We start from the raw sequence: 22,214 nt of genomic DNA, 5'->3' as shown, positions 1-22,214 counted from the left end.
CTATTGGTTCCCATCAGATCTCTTTCCCAGCTGATTCACCCATCCTCCAGTGGCTGTGAGTGGTATCCCAAGGTCTCTTTCTCTGGAAAATTGCCCTTGAACAGGTGGACCAGGAGGTCATATCAAACCTCTAGACAGCCAATGACACACACAGGCTCATCCCCTTGCCTAACAAGGAATCTGTGGGTGAAATTCATACTCCAGGGTTCCTTGGACCTCTAGACAGCCAATGACACACACAGGCTCATCCCCTTGCCTAACAAGGAATCTGTGGGTGAAATTCATACACCAGGGTTCCTTGTAGGATCAGATTGAGGCTAGGTACATATCATCAACTCACCCTATAGGGTTTATCTCCTTTCTCCGCCCTAATTGTTTTCTTTATTCCTCTTACCTTCACATATACCTGAAATTCTCATTTTAGGCTTAGTTTTTAGAAAACTTAATTAAGGACAACTCCTAATATTCCTTGTTCTTCCTTATTTTCCAGGACCTTTTCTCCAAAGACCCCTGAACAGCTTACTTTATTTCCCATACAGTGTGACATTCCTCTATTTAACAAATTTTGAAAATTTCACATGTGCAACAAGGTATGTAACCTGCTACCCATTATCATTTTCACCTCTCCCTATGAAATCTGTAAGAATGGTGCTTGGCATCTCTTTCAAGAAGCAGTCAAAGTGTAATCTCAGTTCAGTACATTGAATGAGGTGAACATGGAATTTCTCTAGGAAATTTTCTTGGGGGAAAAAAGCATGCCTCTTCTCTTTCAAGTCATAGAAAATTTACTGCAACATTATACCGGGCAATATTTAATATAGCTCAGCTAATAACTTATAGGATCCCACTCTGAGGTTGGAATATTTTAGCTACCCTGTTGCTTTTGCAATTGAAGGGAGCAGAACACAGAAAGATCAAAAACAACTTTTTCAATTCCCCAAGGCCTTGTTTAATGGAGTGTATACAATCAAATTTCAACAATCCAAGGGTAGATTATCCATGACAGTGCTTTTTAGACTTAAATGTTCACACAAATCACCAAGAGATCTTATTTAAATGACCTACCTCATTCAATAGGTCTTAAATGGTGCTTTAGAGTCTACATAAATGAAAGTCTCTCACGACATGGTAATGCTAATTGTCCACAGACTACATTTTAATTTTCAAGGTTTTATATTTTCTTTCACTCCTGTAGTATTTTTTTTTTTATTTCTATGACTATATAGAGAGATACCATTGGGAGTCTAACATGAGGTTCTTTATGACTATGCAGCCTAAGCTAAATTGTGTTCCTGGCCCTTGGTGATAAGCTCTGACTCTGAGGACATATAATGATGTTGCACATATTCTGAAATAGGAAAAAATGTTTACTTTTGCAAATTAATTTTCTAGATGGGATTAGGTTTAGGTGAGGTTTCACCTGGATACAAACACTTCCCTAGCATTCGAAAAGCTCAAGTTACTTTAAATGATAGCAAAAGGAGAATAAATATAGTCAATACCCAGATCATCAGCTGTCTGTTTTATAATAAAAAAAGTACTGATTGTATCCTATTTTACTTGATCTTTGAGGTTACCACTCTACAAAGGGAAATTCTATAATTAGTCACTACAGTGCTTCACCATGCTCCAGACTCTATCTTGAACTTGAAACAGTTGAATCAAAGCTTATTTTACAATATTTTTTGAATTTTAAGTCTAGGCTTGAAGCAATTTATTTCTTCTAGATAGCTAATCTGTGTCTCCAAGGTTTAACTGCCATTATGAGAAATGTGCCTCTTTAAGAAACCAGCCTCCTATTTAGTTATGTTTAAGGCAATGTAAACCACTTTTATACCTTTACAAGGGTCTTAATAAAATGAATATTTACAATGTTCATGAAGCCAAAATACCATATATGTAACTTATTGTTCCCTCAAGGGAGACTGAGCAACAAAACAAGATGAAATTTTAAGACTTTTTAATTTCCCCTCAGACCAATATTTTATATCTTTTGTATCTTGACTCTAAAATAATTTATGTGGTAGATGTCAGCAAAAATGGTGAAGTAAAGGCCTAAGGACCTCTGAAAATTCTCATCCCCATTAAAGTTGCAAGGACATTGGCAAAAATTTTTATAAGTCTGGAAATCAACATTTTCATAATTCTGGAAACTAACCAAATCTTGCAGTTTATATGGGAAATATTTATTCAGTAACAATGAATGGGTAAATCTCAGTAAAAATAGTAAGTTTTGTTCTTAGGCATGTTATCTTATTCCCATCTCACCAACTTTTAATTCTGTGATAATCTTGAAAACCTAGAACTCACAATCATAGTTAAATCAGCAGCTTGACAACAATGAGAAGAGAAACAGGGTTAAAGCTCTTTCAAATCTCATTATTTAACTTGTCTATTGGTTACCTTGAAGACCCCATCTACAAAGCTGTCTTTATTTGCCTTGACTTGGACTTCATCTGATACAAAAAGCATTTTACTCAGGAATGTTTGTCAAAACAATTGGAAATATACCTACTTTTGTGGCCATCTAAGGCAGTAGATAACAGTTGGAACAAACAATAGTCTAACCAAATTAAAAAATACCTTAGGATAAATGACAATGAGGATACAACCTTCCAGAGCTTTTGAGGCACAGGAAAAGCAGTATAAAGAGGAAAGTATGTAGTGATGCAAGCCTACATCAAGAAAGAGCTCAAATAAATAACCTTATCTCTCAACTCAAGGAACCAGAAGAAAGAAGAACAAACAAAAGCAAAGCCAATAGAAAAGAGGAAATAATACAAATTAGAGCAGAAATAAATGAAATAAAAATAAAAGTCTAAGAGATAAATGAAACCAAAAGCTGGGTCATTGAAAAAAATAAACAAACTTCTAGCTAGGCTCACAAAGAATAAGAGAGAGAAAAGTCAAATAAATAGGATCAGTGATGAAAAAGGAGAATTAGAACAGAAGTTGTGGAAATTCAGAGAATAATAAAGAGATTACTATACACATTTATATTCTTATAAATTCAGTAACCTAGGGGAGATGGACAAATTCTTAGAATGATACCATCTGAGATTGACTAAGGAAAGACAACCTGAATCATAAGTCAACCTTAATCATAACAATTGAGAAAGAGGGACATTCTGAACACATTTTAGGAGGCCACAATTACGTTAATACCAAAACCAGACAAAGATAACACATGAAAACGAAAACTATAGACCAGTTTCCCTCCCTAACAAACACAGATGCAAAATACCTCAAGAATATTTTAGCAGACTTAATCCAACAATTCATTAAAAGGATTATATACCATGACCAAGCTGGTTTTATACCCGGAGACACGAGGATGATTCAGCACCCCAAAATCAATTAATGTAAATCACCATGTCAATAAAAGGAAATAAAAAATCATATGCTCATATCAGTTGATGCTGAGAAAGTATCTGATAAGATTCAACATCAATTTATGTTGAAAATCCTCAAAACCTAGTGATAAATGGAACATGTCTTAAGATAATAACATAATAAGGGCCATACATTATAACTTTATAAACCCACACCTAACATCATTCTCAATGGTTAAAAACTGAAAGCTTCCCCTGTAAGATCTGGTATGTAATTTCAAAACTCTTAAAAAAGACATAAATGCAAATCTTCATGGTCCAAGGTTAGGCAATACTTTGTTAGATATCACTTAAAACACAAGTGACCAAAGAATGTATAGGTGAATTAGGTTTTATTGTAACAAGCTATAAAATAAGAAAGCAAAAAACTTGTGTACTTCATAGAACCTCATCAATAATTTGAAAAGACATTTCATGGAATAGAAGGAAATGTTGTTAAATATTATGTCTATTAATGGCCCAGTATCCAAAATATGTAGAAAACTCCAGCAACACTATGATAAAAAAAATCCAATATGGAAAAAAAAAACAATTTGGATAGATATTTCTTGAAGGAAAGTATGAAAATGACCAATAAGCATATGAGGAGATTTTTTAAATACTATTGGTGAATAGGGAAATGAAAATGAAAACCAGAATGAAATTTCATTTCACACTAAATATCATGGTGAAGATGTGGAAAAATTAGAACCATTGTACATTGCTCTGGGGATCAGAAATGGTATAGATACTGTAGAAAACAGCTTAGTAATTCTTCAAAGAGCTGAACATGCAATTACTGTATGACCCAACAATTCTGTTCTCTGGTATATATACAAGAGGCTGATAACATCTATTCACACACATAGTTGTATAAGAATGTTCATAACAGCTTGCTCATGATAACCAAAAGGCAGTAGAAAACCCAAATGTCCATCAGCTTATTAATGGATTAACAAATGTGATATTATCTAAACAGTGGAATATTATTTGGTCATGTAAAGGAATTAAGAACTGGTACATTTTACAACATGAATGAATCTTAAAAATATGCTGAAGTGAAAGAAACCAGACGCAAAAGGTGACATGCTGAATGATTCAGTTCATGTGAAATGTGCAGGATAGGAAAATTTGTTGAGACAAAGTAAATCAGTGGCCAGAAGCTGTGAGAAGGAAGAGAATGGAGAGTGACTGTTAATGAGTATAGGCTTTCTTTAAAGGGCGATGAAAATGTTCTGGAAATAAGGCAGTGATTGCATAGCCTTGTAAATATATTAGAAATGATTGATGTATTTTAAAATTACATATTTTTAAAGGATTATAACTTTGTTAAAATATGGAACTCAGGGTCCTTCCTGGTGGCGCAAGGGGTAAAGTATCAGCACTACGAAGCTATCCGCAGCTACTGCAGCACCAATTTGATTCCCAGCCAGGGAGGTGACCCACATAGCGCAGCAGACCTCAACTGTCTCTCCTGCTGCTCCCCTCAGCAGTGTATTTCAGTTACTCTGCTTGTTCTGCTCCCTATTTTGTCTCTGGTCAATAAAAATAAAATAAAATAAAATATGGAAATCATATCCTAATTAAAAAAATGTGTTTGTAGAAAGCGGACATACTAACCTTTACTGAAAATATAAAGAAAGTGGCAAATCCAACTGTAATTGATTTGGGATCATTTTTTACCTGTTCTGTTAATCTGATACCACTAATTGGCAGACAGTTGAAGTTCAGGGCAAAAGGTGCATCTTTATATTAGTGAGACTATTATTCTAAACCGGGTGCATAGAGAATTTGCATGTCCAAAGCTAAAAACTCATGAGGAAAAAACTAAACTGAGGAAATTACATGAGAGCAGGAACAATATGGCTTTGAATGAGCTTAGCAATGTAGCTTGTAGTCAAAAAGTTTGAGATAACAATAAAAGAGTTGAACAACATTACAGGAACTTTGGATTTTAATTTGAAAAAACCACATATTTATCCTCATTGTTACTTAAAAACCTGTGTAAGTTTTCTCTTCATAGGTGTATTGTCTCCATGTGATCAAGACTATATCATATTTTAGGACTTCTCAAACTATGATGGAATTTGTCACCTGGGGACCTTGTTAAAATGTTGATTTTGATTCAGTAGTTCTGGGTGGAGCCGAAGATTCTGCCTTTATAAAGCTGTCACAGATCATTATGCTAGTTGTCTACAAATCCATCACACTTTAGCAAGTCTCATATGACTTCCCCCCCGCCCCTTTCTCCTAGCATACAGCAGTATCCTTAATAAAGGACATCCAGTGGGTAGTTGTTGAATAAATAGATATTCTCTGGGCTATGGCTGAATATCTTTATATATTTTCCTAGGTACACACACAGATAAGAAAAGTTATAGCACATCACAACATGCAAGGAATATTGTGGATTCTCTCAAATTTCTTCTCGATCTAATCATAAAGCATGCTGCTCTTGCCACATGTCTGCATATGAGCAATGTCAACTGCAGTTGGCTGTGAGAAGTGAAGCTTGCCTCTATCATGCATGGAAATTACTTCAATAAATTTACTTGAAGAAGTGAAACTAAATGTAAACACTTAGATGTCTAAGACTCCTGCCTATCAGGACTAATAGCTATCTCCATATGGTTTATTAAAGCTACAAAAGATGTAATATCCATCATGGGCCTTTTGACTTACAGGCAGACACTTCACGGAATGCATTAAACTTCTTTCCACCATGAATGACTTACTGAAAATGTACCTTACTGAGGAAATACAGAAAACAAATGAGGTCAATTCTCTCCTTTGCCAGCACCTCCTAGTCCCTGAGGAAAATTACCTTCTGTGTCATTCAAGGTTAAAATAGTTTTTTCCCCCCAAATAGAATTTGCTAGGTCTGTGACAGAACAAGTCAGGTAGGACGAAACTGCTCACTTGAGGGTAAGCCTCTTGAGGACTCAGGTCATTAGTAATCAAAGAAGCCATTCTATAACATTTATTGAACACCTACTATATGCTCCAGCACTAATTTTTTCTTTAATCATCACAATAACTAAAGGGACATAAGCTCCTAAGAACAATGACTTTGTTTCAGTCTGGACCTACTGAATCAGAATCTACATTTCAACATTCTTAGGTGATCCTTCTTTTTTGAAGATTGACTTATTTATGCATATAAGAACTGGGGTTCAGGCCGGAGATGTGGGGGATAAGAGTATTCACCAGAGACAGAGTGGGGAGCAGAACAGGTGGATCTACTGAAATACACTGCTGAGGGGAACAGCTGGCGAGACAGAAGAGGTCTGCTGTGCCATGTTGGTTAGCCCCCTGGCCGGGGAACTAACTTATAACCTAGAGGTGATAGCGCTGAGACTTATGCCACTAGGGAGTTCCTGAACTTGAATTTTAAATAAACACCAAACAGTATTACAATATTAACAGGATGCATTACACACTCATGTTATAGAGGCATTTCTGTAAAAGGGTAAGGTACCATATTCCCAGCCAGCACTTACGTGTAGCCACCAGGGACTAGCTACTAGGAATGAGGACGCAGAGCTGAGCAGCCAGGTGAAGCTTTGTGACCCAAGGCAGGTGTGCTCAGGGAGAGAGGACAGGGCTCTTGCTTCTGCTGCCTGACTTTCACCCTGGTTCTGCTGGGAAGAAGACAGAAGGAGACACGTGGAAGAGAGACATATGGAGACAAACAGAGATAATTGAAAGAGACACATGGGGATGCTGACCATGGCAGGCATTACGATTTGTACTTTCATTTGTTCCCTTTGTTCTAGTCTTGCCTGGCTCCATTCACCCCCTTCCTATGGTTCCCTGGCAGAAGGAACCTTGGAATTGTGGCACATTTTGTGGCCTCAGCAGCTTGCTTTAGGCCAATCCTTCTTGGTTGGACATCTGCCCAAAAGAGAATAAGCAGTTTGTGGTCATTTATTGGTAATACTAGCCTTCTTCCCTCTCTCTATACTTACTAATTCTATTACATTTCTTTCACACTAAGAGTCTGTAGGGGCAGGAAGGGCACTGGGCAGGTTTTCTAAGATTCGAGCAAACCAGGGTAAAGGAGAGTCCTGGAGCCCTGGGTGGGTTTCTCAGGCTTTTATTGAGCTCTTACATGTAGTGCAGCAACCAGTACACTGCAGGCAGGGGTGCTAGGAGGCCAGGAGGCCAGTCTTCATTCTGAGCTTCTTTTTTCTTTCTCCCCTTCTCTCCTGCCTCTCTTGGTGACTATCTCCATACTCCTCCCATGGCCCACAGAAGTAAACAAGAAAGTTTACAACATTGTAACGACTGCAGGTGCCCCACCAGGCAGGGCAGTCCTGATGGTGGGAGGGCAGAAAAGCCTGAAAACCATTTACCCTACAGAGTCTATTTTACCTTGTGTGCTTGGATGTACCCCTTTTAGCACATGCACATTTGGGAGTCCCAAGGTACCCATTGATCCCATGCTAGCATTTACATTAAAAAATCATTCTTCAGAAATTCAAGTTTAACTGGCACAGTATTTTATCTAGCAGTGTTAATGGTACTAGATCACCCATGCCCAACACAATAGCAGGAGCTAAAAGGTGTTGATTGAATGGATAAATAAATGAACAGGTGAAATAGGTGAGTAAGCAAATGGTTATTTACAATCTCTAATTTTCTGGTGCATTATACTTCAGTAAATGCCAGTGTGTCTTGTTTGACATGGTCTGCAACATCACCAATTGTTCTTGGATCCAGAGCACATCCCTGGGAACCAGGATGTCACTTGGCCTGGCTTCAGTCACAAGAACTCCAATTTGCATCTTTCTATCTTCACTTCAGATTTCACTACCAATAGGGATGGGAGTGTGACACAGGAGTGAAAGAAAATGTTTATCCAACAACTTTAATGTTGCATTTGATGTACACACCACACCACTATTCCTGCATGTTTCTTACACCACTGCAATGATTTACTATAAATTTAGTGGCTTAAAACAATAGAAAATTATTAATTTACAGTTCTGGAGGTCAGGGTTCTGACAATTGATAAGGCTGAAGGAGATTCCAGTTCTTGGCTTTTCTAGTTTTCAGAGCTCACATGTGTTCTTTGGTACGCACCCCCCTACACCCACCCCCCACCCCAGTAATGGCACCACTCCAACCTCTGCTTCCAGCCTCACTTCTCTGACTGGTGCTCTTGCCTTCGTTCTTAAGGATGCTTATGATTGCTTTGGGCCTATCCAGATAATCCAGGACAATTGCGCCATTTCCGGATCTTTAATCATATCTGTGAAATATTAGCTTAATATAATCACAGGTTCCGTAGATTAGGACTCAGATATCTTTGAGGTCATTATTTGGCCAATAAAAAACACTCTGAGTTAATGTGTAGTTATATTACACAGTGGTCTTTTTAAGTGTTAGCTGATTAAATGTAAACCTTTAAAGAAGACCAACATGTTTATGACTTCTGTTATTTTTTCACTTTTAAAATATCCTTGGAGTCTCTTCTGACTTTAAGACACCCTCCTTGAAACAATGTGATTTCTTTAGGAATTGCAGTTTGGTACACCAAACCAATGGTTCTCAATCTTGGCTCCACATTATAGTCAATTGAAGATTTTTTTATTTTAAGTCCCAGTGCCAGACTGCACACCAAATTAATTAAATCAGGATCTCTGGGGGATAGATCCAGGCTTCAGTAGTTTTAAAAGCTCCCCAGGTGATTCCAATATGTCTCCAAAATTGAGAACCACTGCACTAATTTAACCTTCTACTGGCAGGCTGTTTTTGTTTTTTTCTTCTTCCTCCGCTTCTTCCATATTGCCTAGGCTATTTTTCTTGCTATCTGTGACTTTATCTTTTTTGTCATATTTTGGTTGTATCATATTCAGTAAGGACTGTCATAGCTGCTCTCAAAACAAAAACTATTTTATGGCTTAGTAGACAGTGCTCTTCTGGGAACGAAAGATGTTCCACTTCACCCTCAAGAAGTGATGTGACATCAGAAATTTCTCCACCTCTCTGGCTTTCAATTTCCTCATCTATTGAAAGAGAGATTTGGAATAAAACTCTACATGATCAGATCTGGTTTACAGAGAAGAAGAATGTGGTCCTAGGGAAAGTGCTCTGAATCCCAAACCTGAAGATTAGATGTGATTTACTTAAAGGGAAAACTCTTTTACTCTGCTTATCACTGTTTGCCTTCATTGTGCTCCTGAGCAGCAGAACATGAGAATGATTTGAAGTCAAGTGACTTATTTAGGAGGCAATCCCAGGAAGCTCAAGACAGCAAGACAGGCGCTTCAGAGTGGATGCTCCTGTCATTGTGGGTTAACTGGAGTTTGATCCTGCTAGGGAACCCTGGAGTCAGTGTAGAACTCAGGTACCAGAGTTGTTCAGGAGAAGTTGCTCGGCGATGGAGGTATACTGAATGCTGATTTTTTGATTTGTGACAGTCAGTTGATGGCTGCTCCTAGGGACTGTTAATTCTCTAGTCCTCACAGTCTGCTGTGCACAAGGGCAGATAAATGTGGTGTCAAGAGAAGCCCTGAGGCAAAGCGATGCAAATGGTGCCACTTGGATGTCAGGTCAGTGTGCACCACAGGGTTAGGACCAAAGGGGATATGGACAGATGCTAATACAGTTCTTTTTAAAAAATGGCTATAAACTTTGTTCTTTATATTCGAATTAAGGACATTGGTGGAAAAAAATGAATTAATATTTCTGAAATGCTTTGAAAATCTTCCACACTTTGAGAAAGCTTCTGTAGGTCAAAGTATTATGACACATGTATTCTTTTCATAAAAGAAGGAAAGGTTGTCTTGGTTTCTTTTAGAAAGCAGATGAAAATTTTCAGCTTATTTGGACACCATTTAGTTAGAGTATGTTTCAGGCCACTAAATGACATTTTTTCTCAAATATCAGGAGGTTAAGGAGCTAAAATTTCAATACTGAAAGTAAATGAAAATAGAGATTACTTGGAGGTATTGACAATTCTCTGTGTAGGTGTTAAGGAGAAAAGGTTTGGCTGCTCTGCTGTATGTCGCATGTCTAAGTCCAGAGAGAGAAAGATGTCCTTTCATACCTCTGCCAGAGCCTACAGGCATATTTATTTTTTTCCCTACTGTGTCAAGAATGTTGCCACTGTTTTTCAGGTTGTGAGATAACCTAGGTAAACTAAATTGCAACTTGGTAGACTGAGAGTTGCCCAATATCCTGTTTGAAATGGTGGACTAAATAGTGAACTGTTGGTTACTATCTAATATCGTGTTTAAATAACTTGGCCCACCAGATAGAACAAATGTGGCACACCTAGACAAAAGATGCTTTATCTTGACCAATAAAGTTTCACAATTTCTTGCATATGGGATGACTGTGGGTTTCATGTGCACATTTAGTAAAAAAACTTGGCCAAGAGTAACCAAGTTCTCATTAGCATGCCAAAATGCATACCTCTGGGTGGAAGTTTAAGATGCTAACAAGACATATGACGGTGTATGTAACACGACTGTGCCTGCCCCAGTCTAGTCCAGTCCAAAACACACTCTGATGCTGTTCCCCTCTATCCTACCTCCTTTGGTGAGCCAGCCTGGAAACTTTGCTTTTTGAGTGCTACCTCCCTTGTGCTTGCATATCAGCCCAAAACCTTGTCTGGATGCATGATCCTCTGCCTTTTTGTTGAATTCTTTTTCAAAGAAGGCAAAGAAGCATGAATCTGGTAGCATTGTTTATTACATGTTCCTTGTTTTAACTGTAAAGCACTGAACAGGATGGGTTGACTTTCTCTCAATCTAAGTATTCCAAGATGTTCTTGGTACTAGGTGATTTTTATTTTTAAATTGGATAAATAGCATAGACTTAACTCCAAATTTAAAATTGTATGTGAGATTCACTCTATAACAAAAGAATGATAAATATTTGACTTCAGATGTATTACTCTTAACTCTTTTGATATTATTCATGCGTCTTCACTATGATACTGATGGAAGAGCAGAGTCCATGAGCCATATTCTACCTGGTGCAAAGCAGAAGAAGTAAAAGAGTCTGGGGGATGGAGTTTTGAGAAGGTGAAGCATATGCCCCCAACATGAGTAAATATGTGGCTTTAGAATGTCTTCAAACTGGAGCATATATACAAAGTCATTAAAGCCACCCAGCCCCAGTTGTGCAGCCAGATAGCTGACTGAAGCTATGTGCCTGACCCCAGTTAGACCAATGGAACTGCTCAGTGGTATCCAGTAAAAATTATGTAACCGCTGAACTATAGTAAATAGTTGTTTTCAGCTACTGAGTTTGGGGCAATTTGTTACACAGATGCTGATTAATAATGTAGTTTGTTAAGAATAACTAGTGGGTTAGTCAACAACTAAGGGAAACCTAGGATATTTCAAAAAAATTTAAAGACTATATAATTCTAGTTAAAATGTCTCAAAATTTTATTATAAACACTTTGCTGCATGCAGACTAACTATGCATCAGATGTGCCATGTAAATTTCCTTTTGCCACACCTTTGTGCAAACTTTTGGCATGGAATCCATTTCCTGGTTCTTTTCTCACAGCAAGCTGCTCTTCAAAATCAACCTTCTTCACAATGTTTGTCTTGCCAGTTTAAATGAATTTTCAGCCACTAAACCCATGCAATAATAAATGGAATCTAACTTAAGTGGTACTATATCAATCAGTAAATGCTTTACCTCCCAACTATTCAGTAAACTTTTTGCAGGAAATAAGATAATTGCGCCTAATATGGTATATTCACATGGGTCAAGATGTGTGAGGATCCATGCAAAAATGTAGCTTTCTCAGTGATCTACTAGCTACAGTTCTTTAAGTTATTACAGTGGTGGGGGTGGAGGTGGAAGGTGTGGAGGGGACCAGGAAACAATGAAAGGCATTCTAAATCCATGGCTCATTTTTCTTTAGCATGTGTCTGTGTTTACTCCCTCTTACGACCATTAGCTTTGTACTTTCCAATTAGATGTTATGAATGGTGGAGAAATGCCAAGGGAGTACCAGCCTTAGAATTATTGTTAGGTGGTGTTGCTATGCTGAATGTGGTTGTAGGAGTTATGTTGTGATGGAGATTGAAAAGAAGGCAGTGGGGATGCTTCCCCAATATAACAACCTTAGTAAATTCTGAAAACCTTCAATATATTTGTAGTACCAAATTCCATCAAATTAATATCATTTTCACTTCCTTGTTTTTCTTTCTTTTCCTTCCTCATTACAACACACTTGGGAGGCAGATTGAAATTCTAGTGTCCATTGTACTTAATGAGGATTTCCTTTCAATTTAGTGATCTAATCTTTTGAACTTCAAGAAAGTCAGATTTGGGGGATATTACATTTATGGTGGATGAACCTTTATTGTCAGTGATAATTTTAAACCTTTGCCCCTGGTGGTGTATCATTGGCAGTTACCATTGGTATTCACTAGGGTCTCTATGAAAAGCTTAGCATAAAAAGCAAGAGAAGTGACAGTTCATATTTTTCTCTGTGGGATATAATGCAAAATCTAGAAATTCAAGGTTGATCTAGGGGGGAATGTAAAAGCAAAGACACTATTTCTTTGGACTGTTAACCAGAGATTGAAATGGATTCCTGTTTGGAATAGGAACTAAAGGATCTCCTTTCTTATTTCCTCAGTTTCAAATTCAAGGATTCAAAGATGGTGGCTGGTTAAAGGTCTTGGCTTTGTTATTAGACACTATGAATCAAAATGTGCTTAGTCAGAAACTAACTGTGTAACTATAAATAGGTTACTTACCTTTTTGTGAGTGAATTCCTATCTGTAAACTTGGCAAGTAGATACTATAACCTATAAATTTGACATTTCCTGAGAAATAATAGTCATGCAGAAGACATTAATATTTTTTTGTAGGTTTACTAATGTACACGGTTAAGAAAGTCCTTTTGTAGTAGTGTTTTAAGTTAGACAGCATAAGTTGCCCCTTAGACAAACACTCATTTGAAATGACTTATTATGGGACTGCTGCCAGGATAGGGTGGTGAAGGAGTGGCAGGTACTGGATGAAGCTGCATTGAAAATGTGAATGGGGAGAGAAAGGCTTCAGTCCAATGCAATATCCAAAGCTAACCCTCCCTCAAGACAGGAAAATAAGATTTCATTGTTCAGCACCAAATAGTCAAGAGTTAACGCTTCTCTTGGCATATGTAACTCCCAACTCTTCTGACTCTGGATGTGCAGGCAAAATGACTAATAGCTTCAGGATATTACTGTAGTCAGAGGCTTTGGGGTGCCTTTTTATTAGAAGTACACAGAGTGAGGAGGATGAAAGATGGAAAAGTGCCATACGCATTCAGGAAAATACACAGATCTATTCACATGAAATATATCTTTGGTTTTTAACCAGATACTAGGTGTGTTTTAGACTCAATGAAAGATTATATGATTCTGCTTTCAAGCAAAAACATGATACTGCTCAGTATGAAATATTTCCACTTCAAGTTTACTTCTATAGGAACGCAATGGATGAATATATTTTGTATCGTCTGGGCTTTTCTGTACAACTCTGATGAATATAACAGAATCACTTTCATTTCCAACTCTTCACTTTACTTCTAATTGATTTAAGAATTACAACCACCCAGAATAAGACACCTGGGTACCAAATTAGCCAGAGTGTAAGCATGCAGTATAGAGTTTCTGTGACTCTTTTAGGGAACGTGAGGCACATGCCCTCTTTCAAAGCTCTGCTCTGGCAGATGTGTGATGTTTAAGTAACTTGCTCAATTACCTCAATAATAATAACAGTTATTTAAAAAACCTACCATGTGCTGTGTTCTCACCTTGCATAAGGCACCCTGCTAAGGGTTTTATATTCATAGAATTTAGAATTCAAATAACTCAATAATGTAGGCATCATTCCTGTCTTATAAATGAGGAAGTGAGTCATACTGATTGCTACAGAAATATGAAATCTCAGTTCATTTAGTCTTGAAGTAAGACACATGTTGACCTAATTTGTACTCTAGAACTCCCCTTGGGATGAGACTAAAGCTGGAATTTGACATGGACATTATCCCTCCTCACTTGGCTTTTTTTCCTTCTACCTCTTAGCTTTTGTTCACTCTTCATTCTTTCCTGAGAACAAATCTTTAAAAAAAAAAAAAAGCACTTGCACATCTCAGGTATAGCTGACTTGGGTTACCAGCACAAAAAGGATGTTATTACCAACTATAAAATCAAGGAAAGGTTGATGACAAAACTTGTCCCATCTTGTCACAAGTTGGTAAAGGTAACAACATTTAAACTCAGATCTGGCTCACTCTCAAAGTTCTGAGTGCAATCTCGTAATTTTTTAAATTGAGACAGTCATGCCAAGTAAAGTATATTTTAATAGATAATGTTATAGTGCGTTATCTTTTATAATGACCACACCAACCCATGCCCCATTCCCATTCAAGAACAGCAAATATTGCTTATCAGGTATTCAAATATTGAAATTCTTAGACTCTTATAATGTCTGTGGGACTTGGTAACAGGGATGGGGGAAGGAATTCCTCTGTTAGTCCATTTCTCTAGCTTGAGAATTTTTTATTGCTTGATTCAGGCAAATACGTTAGACATTATGTCATGAGGTAAGGAAGGGAAGAGTATAGATTAAAAGAAGGTTTGGAAGGAGAACAATTGGGTCCTATTTGGGAAATGCATACTCTGTGAGATAAAGCCCTTGGTTTTCTGGACTTTGAACTTTGTATCTGAGATGCACACAGTTTTGCAGCTATTCCTTACACTCATTCTTCCCAACCAACCTGCTTTGAAAAACATCTCCAGCTGCATGACTCCAGCTGCATGACTGTTTTTCCTCCCAATTCTGCCTCAATGCCCGCTTTCCAAGCTTTCTGCAAGTAGCCTTAGCACTTAATCATAAAAAGGATCTGAATTCTCATTAATAGAGGTACTTTTGCAGAAATTATACCTATACACTTCAATCATTAGACCAATATTGACACATTACCACTTATCTTAAATTAACTCATTTCTAAATTAAATATATAATGTATGCACAAGATATACAATAAATTTACTTATCTTAGTCAGAGTTGCCTGAAAATAGAGCCTGCAGCAAGGATTAAGTGTGAAATCTCATTTAGGAGGTGAAAAGCCAGGGCAGTGAAGAGGAAGACACAAGAAAGGAGGGAAGGATGGACAGCAAATAAAGGATACCATGCTAGCCATTGTTTCACGGTGATTTGTGAACAGGTAGAACGTGTTGCCCGATAGGTGTATTGCTCAGTCCCATGCAATCTCTCTGAAGATGGTTTATAAATATTCTTCTCATGGAACATTCAAGAAGAGGGCATTTATTTTTCTTCTTCTTGTGTCCTACTTGTTACTGTTAAATGTGGTCACAGTAAGTTAGCTTTCATACTTTCAGGCGTGTTCAACTGTTTTAGTAGCTTCTGAAATGAGAGATTGCAAGTCCCACGGTGTGACATTTTATATTAGATGACATATTATGGGACAAACCAAAAGCTCAGCTGTGTAGAGGGTCTGACATTTGTATAGAAAGCAACTTACGGTTTGTGTGAGCCATGGAGTTCAAAACAGGGTTGGTCATTTATACAGTAATGGAGACAGAGCAAACTCCAAGAAATCTGGGAGAGGTTGACATCAAGAAAATCTGAATAACACATAAAAAGTATCAGTTATTGTACTCTATAATTGCTAACTAGGACTTACATTATGCTTACATAATTTTAACAACAGATTATTGGATAATTTGCTGTGTACCTGGTGCTGTGCTAAGCTCTTCATATAAACAGTTTCAGTTTTTCTGGAAGACTGACTGGAAAATGGCCACAATATTCTACTCCTCTCTTATCACACTCTGCAATAGGATTTTGTAGCAATACTTATCAAGAGGTGAATTTCATGAGTGTGAGTTTGGCCATGTGTCTTTCTTGCACAATTTCCTGGGTAACAACTTCGCTGTTAAGAGGCTGTTTGCACTGCCCTCTCTCTCATGGACAACTGCCATGAGGAGAACAAGTATGGGGTAGCAGCTAGACGATGATAGACCACATGAAGCACAAATGAACCATTCCACCTGAGATCATTCTCAATTAACTAGACCTAAAATGACCACCCAACTCAGCAAAGATGCATAAGCAAACCAGCCAAAATCAGTGAAGCCCAGCCAGATGTCCAGAATCTTCTTAGAAATACATGGATTCTTTTTTTTTTTAGTTTTTTTTTTTTAATTTTGTTACATCATTTTTCATTTTTGTACAATGTGTGCATTTTCATCTTGGTTATACTCTCCTTACAATTCCCACCACCCTTGTTTTGATCCTACTCCCTTCTCTCCCCCGGCCCCTTAGTGTGTCTCTGGTTTATAGTTGCTTGTTGATTTTGATTTTACTTTATTACAATTAGTCTTTTTCCTGATCCCTTATTTAGGTTTTCTAAATTACTGCTATGAGTGAGACCATCTGGTATTTTTCTTTTTCTTTCTGGCTTATTTCACTAAGCATGATCCCTTCCAACTCCATCCATGTTGCTGCAAATTACATGTGTTCTTAACCAAAAACAAATTCACTTTTGTATGTGACTGAGATTTTGTGCATAATTTTTACGCAGTGTTATGGTGCCCAGCCAGAGCTATAGCTACAATGTAGATATAATTCTTTAATTTTAACAGATGTAAAACAAGAAGGGTTAAATAACTTAGTCAAGTTGACACATTCAACATTTGATTGGAACCCAGGAAAATAGAACTCCATGGTTTTAATTGCTACACTTTAACTCATAATTTCCTTTGGATCTTTATTTTGTGTTTACTAATGACTCTTAGTGAATTATTTGACATTCTTGCTATCCTCCTTAAGTTGCTATACCACCTCTTAATTTTATGTTTTTGGGGGCCTGGGGTTTTATAATCAAGTAAATATTAATTATGGAATACGTTCAGTGAGGGAATGTCAGCAAGTGTGACAGTAAAAACACATCAAGAGAAAGGCAGTTAAGTTATCCCAGAGAAAAGAAAATGTATGTTTACACAAAAATATGAAAACAAATGTTCTTAATAGCCCCACACTATAAACAACCCAAACATCTTTCAGCAAGTGAGGGGTACCTTATTACCATGGATTTGTTTTCACCATCACAGAGGAGCAAATTATTGATACATGCAGTAAACTGGATGGCTATAGAAAGAATGATAGTCATTTAGAAGAGCCAAGCCTGATAAGTTATACACTGTATGATTCCACTTTTATAGACATTCTTGAAACAATGAAATTATAGAAATGGAAACAGGTGAGTGGTGGTCTGGAAATAAGGAGGGGGTAGGGACAGGAGCAAAGTGGGTGTGACTGTACCAAGATACCAAGAGGAATCGAGATGGAATTGGAAATATTCTGTATCTTGACTGTATTTTGTCCTGGTTGAGATGCTGTGGCAAAGTTTTGCAAGGTTTTCCTAAGGGAAGGAGGACATACAAAGCTCAGAGTGCACTGATCTGGACAGAGCCCATCAGGGGATAGTTTCTCCTCCAGGTCTTCAGCCCAAGTCCATACAAGTCTGCAGCATGTGTAGATCTTTGGGGTTCTGAACTTTGTATTTTCTTTCTAAGAAAACTGATATCCCTAATTCGCTTTGTATATTTTTTGAAAGATTTGACCATAAATAAGTTGGCCTAATGTTTTTATGTGGCTTATGGAATCAGTGTCATGCTTTGATTTAAAGACTGCCTGCTGCTAGGGTGAAGACCTGGTACTATATTCAATCAGGGAATTCTGCCATATTTATCCAGCTGGATTTGAAAACAAAGAAAAGTACATTAAAGGGCAAGGTCAGTAAGCAAGCCAGGGCCTCCCGAGGCACCAGGGTATATAGCTCTGCTCCATCAGTATAGTGGGAGATGCAGGCTTCTTTCCCATTAGTGTTAATGGAGCCAATTGTATGAATCCACCACATATCACTGTGTATTCTCTCATGTTTGATATCTTAATGCATGAAATTACATCTCTAGGGAAAGACTTGCCTCCTCTTAAGTGCTCCCAATTCCCATTAATGATAATGGAGCAGACACACACACCCACCATTGCTTAGAAAAGTGGGCAAAATATGGAAGATGATTAGGTTTTGGGAGTGCCACTGGAGAATTGCAGAGGCTACAGGGATGGTCTAAAATGATTCGCCTTTCCAGGCTTATTTAAGCAACTTTATTATACACATACATTTTTCTCAGAACTATTATCAGATAATTGACTAGCTGGTGACTACACATGTTTGAGAAGATCCTTTGGGATCAGGGGTGTATTTATGAACAAAGGGAGTAAAAAGGGTGCTGGAAGAGCCCTAGATATTCCCATAAAAATACCGAGGTGGATCAGGAGGAGGAAGATAAAGAAAAGGACACAGCACAGACCTTAAGATTGCTCTGTCTTAGGCAAGTGCACGTAAAGAAGGAGAGAGCCTGTCATTCCCTTACCTGCACTTTTTTCTAGAAGATGCCCTTCTATGTTTTTTGAAAGGGATGAGCAGCATTTTTGGCTATACACTACCATTTTCTCTTTGTAGAGAGTGCTGTTGTATAGGTATTTTATAGTATGATGTTATTAAAGAGATAGAATTGTACATGAGTAAGGCTATATGATCAGAATCTGCCAACCCTTATTTACACTTCCAAAAGTTTAGTTGACTTTTTTTCCCTATATGAACTTTGTATTTATGCCACACCCATAACCAGCTTAAGACTTGCACTTGCTGGTGGAATTGGTAAGATGATGGGAGAAACCCTTAAAAGATTTCAATTCCGTGACCACAGTGTCTAAAATTCTGTCAGATTTAATACTTCAGCTTAAACTCCCACTCCATTTTACATTGCATGTGTGTGTTTAATGCAAAGTAACAGTCCTTGCAGAGATAATACATTCTGCATATAATACCTATGAGGATATTGGGGCACAGGGGGAATCTTCCTGAGCCCTTCCTTGTTCTTCTAGACTGGCAAATAATCAAATAAACATTGGATAGATTGAGAAAAGGAAAAAGCCTATGTTTTAGGAACATATAGACCTCTATATACATGGCAGAGACCCAGTGACTGAGTATCTCACGCATATGATGTCAAATGCCATCTTACATAGTTTAGCTAAGCTATGGGTCTTTAAGGGAGGGGGGAGAGAGAAAGTCAGTTAGGGAGGTTACAATAGACAAAGGTGTGCAAATTAAATTCTACCTTTTCTATTGAAAAGAGAGAAAGAGATTAAGTCATTCGAATAAATGTTCTTATAGAAGCTTATATGTTAATATCTTTTTTTAAAGCAACTTCCATTCCAGTCTTCAGATCCCTTTCCCATGAGATTAATTATTTGTTTAAAAAGATATGTATTGGGGTGATAAATTTTTTGCTCCCCTAGAAGGGAATTATTTTTTTAGTGAGCACCTGAGCATGATTCATAGAGGATGCTTTGAAGGGGAGTGAAGGGAAGTAAAGAGAAAAGAAGTAGAAGGGGACATGGAGAGGGACTAAGACGAACGACGAACTTAGCTTACATTCTCCTTAAGCATTCTGAGAGGACCGAAAGAGTAATTTATTATTGAGCTGGGTGCAACTATAGAAGACATTTTTTTTTTTCCTGTGGGCAGTGTTTCTTGCCCCTTTTTAAATTGAGGGGTGAGGATTATAGACATAATTTGAGACCCTAATGAAAGTCAGACTCTCTTGTTAGTCACACACATAAACATACATATACAAGCTCACACATGGTTTTATAAAATTTTGTGTGTTCACAATCGCTTGGCATCCATTCATGAACTCCAAGTTCAGGGAAACAGTCAAATATTTAGAAGAGTCGAAGGTCAGAACTTCAGGATGATTTGGGAACTAGATCACAAAGAATAATAGTCGGGTTCTCTCATTTCTAACACCCCCATACAGAATGTGAACTTCCTAAAATGGTAAAAATGAGACTGTATTTCATTTTTTCCACATAACTGATAATAAATATTTGTGTAATATATACATACACTCATATGTATTGATATTTTTTATGTGTTTCTAGGTTTTTTTAATTGAGGTAACATTGATTTATATCATTGTTTGTTATTAAGGGGAGTGGACTACACCTCCTTAGATGTGTATCATCACACCACAATGACCACCAAAGCACCCATTACCCTTTACTGTGGACCTTTGGGGCTCCTGCAATCATATGTCTAGGGTTTCTTTTGGTTAGTTTTATTAATTCCTTTGCTTTGTTCCTCTATATTCCACCTTTGAGTAAAATCATCCAATATACTGAGACTCATGGCAGTATTGAGACTCATGGAAATACTAAAATACTGTGATAAACAGTGCATTACTACTTGTTGAAAAGATTACAAAAATAATTGAAGCAGAGTATAAGTTTTAAGTTGGTAAACCTATGTATTTACTTAAAGAAAGTTAGTTTAAATTTTTACTTGACCCTTCGTTTTGTTTCTACATTCTACATATACGTGAAACTCGATTTCATATTTGTCTTTCTTCTGATTTAATTTATTTAGTGTTATCCCCTCTAGTTCCATCTACATAGTTGAAAATGGCAAGAGTTCATATATATATGAACTGTGAGTCACATATACATATATATATATATATATATATATATATATATATATATATATATACGGCTGAGTAATATTCTGCTGTGTATTTATACCACAGTTTTTCTAATTCACTGATCTGTCCTTGTTCACTTAGGTAGCTTCCATAACTTGGCCATTGTAAGTAGTACTGCAATGAACGTAGGAGTGCATACTTCCCTTCAAGGTAGAGTTTTTTAACCATAGATCTTAGGTATCCAAGAGGGGAGGGGAAGGATAAGAATGGTTTGGGAGCACGACAGACTATGGGAGAGGACTGTGGGTGCTTTGGTAGTGGGAGAGATAGGATGACCACACCTAAAGGAAGATAGCCTTTATTATCAAAATATTAACAGATGTAAAAAATGGCATTTCATTCATTAAAAAAAAGTGAAAAAGACAACAAACAAAAACCAACAAAATGCAGTTTTTTCACTCTTCAGGTGGATACCCAGGGGTGAAATTGCTGGGTATATGTTAGATCTATTTTTAATGCTTTGAGAAACCGCCACACTTTTCCGCAGGGACTGGACCAGTCTACAGTCCCACCAATGAAGGTTCCTTCTCCACATCCTCACTAACACTTGATGTTTCTGGTCATTTTAATATGGGCCATTCTCACAAGAATGAGGTTGTATCTCATAATGGTTCAGATTTGCATTTCCACAATAATGTGATTGACTTTTTCTTGCCCATCCCTTTATCATATGCATTTACGTGCACACATGCACACACCGGGACTGGCTTAACCAGTCTTCTTCCAGAGTGTTATATCAGAGTCACTTAGTCGGGTAAGAATCTGCAGATCATAGCAACATTCCATTAACAAGGCTCTAACTCTTCCTCCATGCTTACCTGCCTTATTTTTGTTCTCTTTTTCTAAAAGAAAAGCAACATTTTGAAATGATACTGTCTGTCCTCATGTCACTCTTTTCCTCAGGAAATGACAGGCCTCAATAGTATACCTATAGAGGCAGAAATAGCAGATTACTATACTTTTAAAGCCTTTCGAGAACAAAAATACAATGATTATAAAACCTTTATTTCATGCATCCTCAGAAATAAGCAAAATGTCTGCCATGTGGGACTAAACTAGTTATTTTTAATAACTTGTTAATTTTTACATATTGGGAGGACAGTCTTCAAAAGTGAGCTGTTACTGATCCCTCAATCAAATATATTCATTTTTGAGTTTGTAAGATACAGGTAATGGTGTCTTAAATTACTACAGTAGAAATTTGTCCTGTGTTAACTCCAGGTTTTCTAGGGAAAA

The 22,214-nt window shown here is 37.3% G+C and overlaps 1 long non-coding RNA gene across 2 annotated transcripts in view; it reads left to right on the top strand.

Annotated features, from left to right (window-relative positions):
• The window catches only part of LOC119232565 (uncharacterized), a 143,862-nt gene that overhangs the window by 76,959 nt on the left and 44,689 nt on the right, over positions 1-22,214 (top strand). For both annotated transcript variants that reach the window (XR_008552217.1, XR_005122153.2), the window contains exon 7: positions 491-590. This is a non-coding gene — a long non-coding RNA (uncharacterized LOC119232565). The remainder of the gene's footprint in view (positions 1-490; positions 591-22,214) is intronic.

Source organism: Talpa occidentalis, unplaced genomic scaffold (assembly GCF_014898055.3).
Source record: "Talpa occidentalis isolate TD23 unplaced genomic scaffold, MPIMG_talOcc4v2.1 talOcc4.10, whole genome shotgun sequence".
Classification (NCBI taxonomy): Eukaryota; Metazoa; Chordata; class Mammalia; order Eulipotyphla; family Talpidae; genus Talpa; species Talpa occidentalis.
The sequence above is the reverse complement of the archived record's forward strand: the minus strand, read 5'-3'. Positions and strand labels throughout refer to the sequence as shown.